The sequence below is a fragment of the Zea mays genome, chromosome 7, assembly GCF_902167145.1.
Source record: "Zea mays cultivar B73 chromosome 7, Zm-B73-REFERENCE-NAM-5.0, whole genome shotgun sequence".
NCBI lineage: Eukaryota > Viridiplantae > Streptophyta > Magnoliopsida > Poales > Poaceae > Zea > Zea mays.
This window is the reverse complement of record NC_050102.1, coordinates 21,132,839-21,139,356: the sequence shown is the minus strand read 5'-3', so window position 1 is coordinate 21,139,356 and position 6,518 is coordinate 21,132,839.

Sequence of the window (6,518 nt, the reverse complement as noted above, 5' to 3'; positions counted from 1 at the left end):
TCGGCCCGCCGGGCCGCGGCGCCTTCCAGGAGATTCTTGAGTTCTCCCTGGATCCGCCGACCCTCGGTGGTTGACGGCTCCGGCATCGCGCGGATGAGCATTGCTGCAGTTGCCAGGTTCTGACCGACCCCGCTGGATGCGGGCGGCGGCCTGATCCTGACGTCGTTGGCGACGCGGTGCTGGGGACCTTGGGGCAGATGACGTATTTCCCCGGCCAGGGGTTGGCCCACCCATGCCTGTCCGACGTCTCGACGGATCGGCTCAAGTGCTCCTGTTCCCTCGTTGAGCCTGGCCTGTGCCTCGCGGACTCGCTTGAGTTGTGGGTCGTAACCCCCCGCCAGAGCGGGGACCACAGCTAGCTCCCGTGGGATGTCGGCGCGAGGCACCGGCCTAGGGAGATCACCATCCTCCGGCATGCCAAGATGGTTGCCTTCGGTGGGATTCCCTAGCTCGATGTGGAAACATTCGCGGCTTGGGCCGCAGCTCTCGTCGCCAAGGCTGCGGCTTCCATCGGAACAGTCGGACAGACAGTAGTCACATGCGGCCATGAAGTCCCGCACGGCACTGGGGTTGCCAAGTCCGGAGAAATCCCAACCGATGCTGGGGTCGTCATCTTCCTCGGACCCAGAGGGCCCGTAGGTCGAGACGTCCGTCAGTCGGTCCCAAGGCGACCGCATACAGAACCTCAGTGGGGTTGCACTCGCCTCAATGAGGGCGCCCGCCAAAACGAGGTCGTTTGGCAGGTTGAGGCCGAGTCGAAATGACGCAAGATGGGAGTTAGTCGTTACCTTTTGGTCGACGAGGAGCGACGTAGTCACATCGGGGACTGGTTGCGCCGTCATCTCTGGTTCGAGGGCGACGTCCTGCAGGCTTTCCGCGAGCGCGCCGGCGTCGTCTTCTTGCTCGGGGTCATCGTGCCGCGGGGGGACGGCGCTTGCCTCCGTCTTGAACGCGAGGTCGATGTCCGGCGTGCCTTCCGTCGGGGCGTCGATTCGCTCGACGGCTGACGAAGCGCGGCCTCCCGTCTGGCCTTGACGGCTCCGCCTTCCCCTCCGTTGGCGGGGGAGAGAACGGAGCGAGCCCGAATATAGCTCTTCCACCACGCGGGGAAGACGTCGTCGATTCCGCCGCCGGCGGGCGGGTTGTCGGCCGCCATTGTCGTGGTCGCACGGCGGTGGAAGAAGTATCATGTCGTAGCTGCCGTCGAAGGACATGAACTCGAGAGTCCCGAAACGAAGCACCGTCCCGGGCCGGAGAGGTTGCTGGAGACTGCCCATCTGGAGCTTGACGGGGAGCTGTTCGTCAGCACGCAGCAGGCCCCTACCTGGCGCGCCAACTGTCGGCGTTTCGAGACAGGGGGGGTCCCTAAGCCGACGAGTGAGTGTGCTGCGTGCCCCAGCCCAGATGGGTCGAGCGCGTGGGCGAGCGCGGAGGGGGGAGAGGCGAGGCGGCCGGAGCCGAGCGTGAGAGAGGTGGAAGTCCCGCGGCCTTCGTGTTCGTCCCGCGCCCAGGTCAGGTGCGCTTGCAGTAGGGGGGTTACAAGCGTCCACGCGGGTGAGGGAAGCGAGCGGCCCCAAGAGAGAGCCTGTCCCGTCCTCGGTCCCGCGCGGCCAACCTTCTCTGAGAAGGCCCTGGTCCTTCCTTTTATAGTCGTAAGGAGAGGACCCAGGTGTACAATGGGGATGTAGCAGAGTGCTACGTGTCTAGCGGAGGGAGAGCTAGTGCCCTAGGTACATGCCGATGTGGCAGCCGGAGAGATCTGGGCATCCTGCTGGCGTAATGTCGTGGCTATCGGTGGTGCGGCGGAGCCTGATGGAGGGACAGCTGTTGGAGCGGTCGAGTCCCTGCTGACGTTGTCCTGCTGCCGTAAGAGAGCTGGGGGGCGCCGTCGTCATAGAGCTCGTGGAGCGCCATCATTGCCCCTCTGGCGGAGCTGGCCGGACGAGACGCCGGTCTTGTTCTCCGTGACCCGAGTCGATTCGGGGTAGGGTGATGATGACGTTTCCTGTTGACGTGGCGGTCTGTGCTCTAGGCAGGGCGACGTGGGGTTTCCTCCGAAGCCGAGGTTGAGTCTTGCCTTCAGTTGCCGTGGCCGAGCCCGAGCCAGGGGGTCGGGCGAGGCGGAAGTCGTCCGGCCGAGGCCAGGGCGGAGTCCGAGCCCTGGGGTCGGGCGAGGCGGAGTTTCGTCGTCTTCCGGGTCTTATCCTGAGTCCGAGCCCTGAGGTCGGGCGGAGCGGAGTTCGCCGTCTTCCGGGTCTTAGCCCGAGTCCGAGCCCTGGGGTCGGGCGGAGCGGAGTTCGCCGTCTTCCGGGTCTTAGCCCGAGTCCGAGCCCTGGGGTCGGGCGGAGCGGAGTTCGCCGTCTTCCGGGTCTTAGCCCGAGTCCGAGCCCTGGGGTCGGGCGGAGCGGAGTTCGCCGTCTTCCGGGTCCTAGCCCGAGTCCGAGCCCTGGGGTCGGGCGGAGCGGAGTTCGCCGTCTTCCGGGTCTTAGCCCGAGTCCGAGCCCTGGGGTCGGGCGGAGCGGAGTTCGCCGTCTTCCGGGTCTTAGCCCGAGTCCGAGCCCTGGGGTCGGGCGGAGCGGAGTTCGCCGTGGCGCCTTTGGCAAGGCCTAATTGCCTGTCAGACTCACTCTGTCGAGTGGCACTGCAGTCGGAGTGGCGCAGGCGGCGCTGTCCTTCTGTCAGACTGGCCAGTGGAGCGGTGGAGTGACGGCGGTCACCTCGGCTCTGCCGGGGGCGCGTGTCAGGATAGAGGTGTCAGGCCACCTTTGCGTTAAATGCCCCTGCAATTTGGTCAGTCGGTGTGGTGATTTAGTCAAGGTTGCTTCTGAGCGAAGCCAAGGCCTTGGGCAAGCCGGTGATGTGTCCGCCATAAAAAGGGGGCCTCGGGCGAGACGGAAGTCTCTCGAGGTCGGCTGCCTTCGGCCGAGGCTAGGCTCGGGTGAAGCGTGATCGAGTCACTCGTGTGGACTGATCCCTGACTTAATCGTGCCCATCAGGCCTTTGCAGCTTTATGCTGATGGGGGTTACCAGCTGAGAATTAGGCGTCTTGAGGGTACCCCTAATTATGGTCCCCGACAATACGATACTGTTATCCTGATGATATTGATGATCTTGTGATACTCTAGGGGGCTCAGGCTGTTTCCTGAGTACCTCTCCGTAAGGACTTGTTCGTTGAGAGACCACCCGGGATAACAGTGCAACCATGAGGGTGAAATGGGATGCCCTTAGCTAATTAATTAGAGGAACTAGAGGTGTAGTTGCTTCGCCGTCGTGCCGTCAATGGGGTCCAGGCACAGTGCTTGCTCTGCCGAGGCTGAGTGCCGAGGTTCTTTCGTTTTGCTTTTGTTAGTCACCCTCCTGCGGGGAGAGGTACTGTGTTTATCAAACTGGAGAAACCTAACGGGCGGCTATGACCTCTAGGGAATCTTTGTAACAGCTACGTAGTGATACCCTGCCAGGCCACCTAGGTAGTGGTCAATGGAGAGTAGCTCTCTCCGGGCAGAAAGGGAATCATGACTCGTGGGTAAAGTGTGCGACCTCTGTAGAGGGTAGTGAAACTGATATATCAGCCGTGCTCACGGTTAAGAGCAGCCTTGGGATCCTCTTTGATTAGAGATACTCCGGATACACTTCAGATGATGACTCTAATGATGATGGTCAATGTTGGTGACTTTAATTATGTATTTTAGTATTTCCTCTCTGAGGAGGTACTTTTGGGTCTATAACTTGGGCTTGATGATAAAATCTAGCTTCTACTAACAATAAATACTTGACCAACTAAAAGCAACTGCTTGAGCCTAACCCCACATAAAGCTAGTCCACTTCAGCCAAACGGGGCATTTGCTGAGTACGTTGATGTGTACTCATCCTTGCTTTACCACAAAACACCAGGTTGTCCACATTGTAACCACTGCTCAGGAGAAGACGAAGTCGTGGAAGGAGACTTCCAGGGGTTCCAAGACTACGACGAATTCTAGGTGTGGGTTGGCGGCAACCCCCAGTCAGCTGCCTGTGAAGGCCTTATCTTTACTGCGTTTCGCTTAGCACTTTGATTTATCAGTTAAGTTGATGACTATGTGGATGTCTCTGACTCTGTGATGTAATAAGTTAATACTCTTTTCTGTTATTATTCGAGCATTGTGCGATGATGTTCATTTATGTAATCGCTGTGTACGTGAGTTCTGATCCTGGCACGTACATAGTTCGCATTCGGTTTGCCTTCTGAAACCGTGTGTGACATAAGTGGTATCAAAGCCGTGCTGACTGTAGGACCGCTGACCGAGAGTAGCACTGGTCGTACTAAGGACTATTGACCTTCACTCTCACCTTGACTTCTGATGTCACTTCAAAAGTCGGTCACCTCAACCAACCCTATGTTTTACTACATATATATACTATATTATACCTTGTTAAAATTTTATTTTGTTCTGTCTATGGTTTACTCACTTGTCATATTAGTTCTGTTCTTACTCTTATGCTTATGGTGTCTTTTGTAGATGGCTCGTCTTAGACACACTGCACGTAAGTCAGTGATTCCTTTCCTGCCGTCTCGCCTTGCGGAGCGTCCTCTGCGCCGCACCGTGTCCGGTCAGTCGAGTCACCTGGAGAGGCTGCACCACCGCCTGCGTGAGGAGCAGGAGCGTTGGCGTCAGCACAGGGAGCAGCAGGGCTCTTCCTCCCCACCTGAGCAGGAGGTGGAGTCCGTGAGGCGCTGTTCCTCTGTTCCTCAGCTGGAGGCGCCCCCTGCACCACCGCGGGACGCCCCGGCTGTTGGAGGAGCTACTGGAGGAGGTCCTGGAGGAGACCCCGACGACGACGACGACTCAGACCACAGCACGGAGTCCTCTGAGCCGCAGGAGGCGGAAGGATGGGTCGCCTGACCCATCACCCGTGATGCCGCTCGCGGTTGTCACTTCCACGACGCACTCGACACCTTGCTGCGCCAGGCTTTCGACCGGCACACCTGGTCGATCGAGTATCGTTGTGTAGTCTACCAGCACAGTCGCGGGAGGTACCCGGACCGCTGGGAGGCTACCTGCCTAGTTCACCGTCTGGAGGATGACCTCCGGGGTGCAGAGGCCGTTTCGGAGCATTACTCCATCTCCGAGAGGGACATTGCAGAAGCAGCTATGCAGGATGCAGCACGGCGTGCACTCTCCCAGTACTGTTCTTTGTTCGGTGGGGTGGCCGATGGTCTTAACCTTAGGTACTACCCCCGCCGTCCTACTGGCAGCACAGAGAGTGTGGTTGTCTCACCTGTTGGTGAGGATAACCCTAGGTTGAGCAGCACAGTCAACCTAGTCGCTGTGCTTAACACTGAGCTGGATCACTCTCTGGACGAGCTAAGCAGGGCTCGAACGGAGATTGCTGAGTTGCGTGCTGAGCTGGCAGAGCGCCGCCACCAGGAGGGTGGTTCTCCCGCTCCTGTTGGGACTCAGCACCCTTACCGCTCGCCACCACATGGTCACCACACTTATGGTTCCCCTGCCTGTAAGACCAGGATAGATCTGGATCCTTAGATCGTTAGCGTCGGAGTTTGTAATAATTCTTAAGTCAGATGTCTCAGTCTTAAGTAGTCAGTTTAGTTTACTTATCAGTTGCTTCCATTTAGTTTAGTTTGCTTATCAGTTGCTTACATGCTTGTTATGATGAACTTGTGGTGGATTTGAATCTTTGTAATGATTGTTGCCAACATGTGGGTTTCCCCTGCAGTTTGGCTTAGCTAGTGATGTTAATGAAGTGAGTTATTTAGTTGGGAAACCATTTATTTCTACTTTCCTCTTTATCTGAGAAGCTGTATTAGATCATAGTGAGGATCAGTGAAGTTCTTTGTTCACTCAGTGTTATGAGGAATTCTGTATACTCTTTTCTTATGCTGAAGGATTGTAAGATCAATGCTGATGTATGAATGTCTCCCACAGATGTCTGACAACAGGCGCCGATGCAACAGGCATGCTCAGCAAGAGCAGCATGCCCAACAGGAGGAACATGAGAGGCAGCCTCCCCCGCCACCCTCGATGACAGTGGAGCAGATGTTCTTGATGCAAACTCAGGCAGTGCAGGCTATTGGGCAGACTCTGGCAGCCATGCAGCAGGCTCAACAGCAACCCCAACCCCAGTTGCAAGTGCAGATGCCCCGGATGCCACGGGATAAGCGTGGCGAGTTCATGAGAGGGCACCCTCCTACCTTCGCCCATTCTGCTGACCCCATGGATGCAGAAGACTGGCTGCGTGCAGTGGAAAGAGAACTGCGCACCGCCCAATGTGACGATAGGGAGAAGGTTCTGTATGGTCCCCGCCAGCTAAGGGGAGCAGCCCAGTCCTTGTGGGAGTCCTACCTCGCCACCCATGCTGACCACGAAGCCATCACCTAGGAAGAATTCAGCGAGAGTTTCCGCAGGTACCATGTTCCAGAGGGACTGATGATCGTGAAGAAGGAGGAGTTTCTGGCTCTGAAGCAGGGACCCCTGTCTGTTAGTGAATACAGAGACAAGTTTCTGCAGCTATCTCGTTATGCA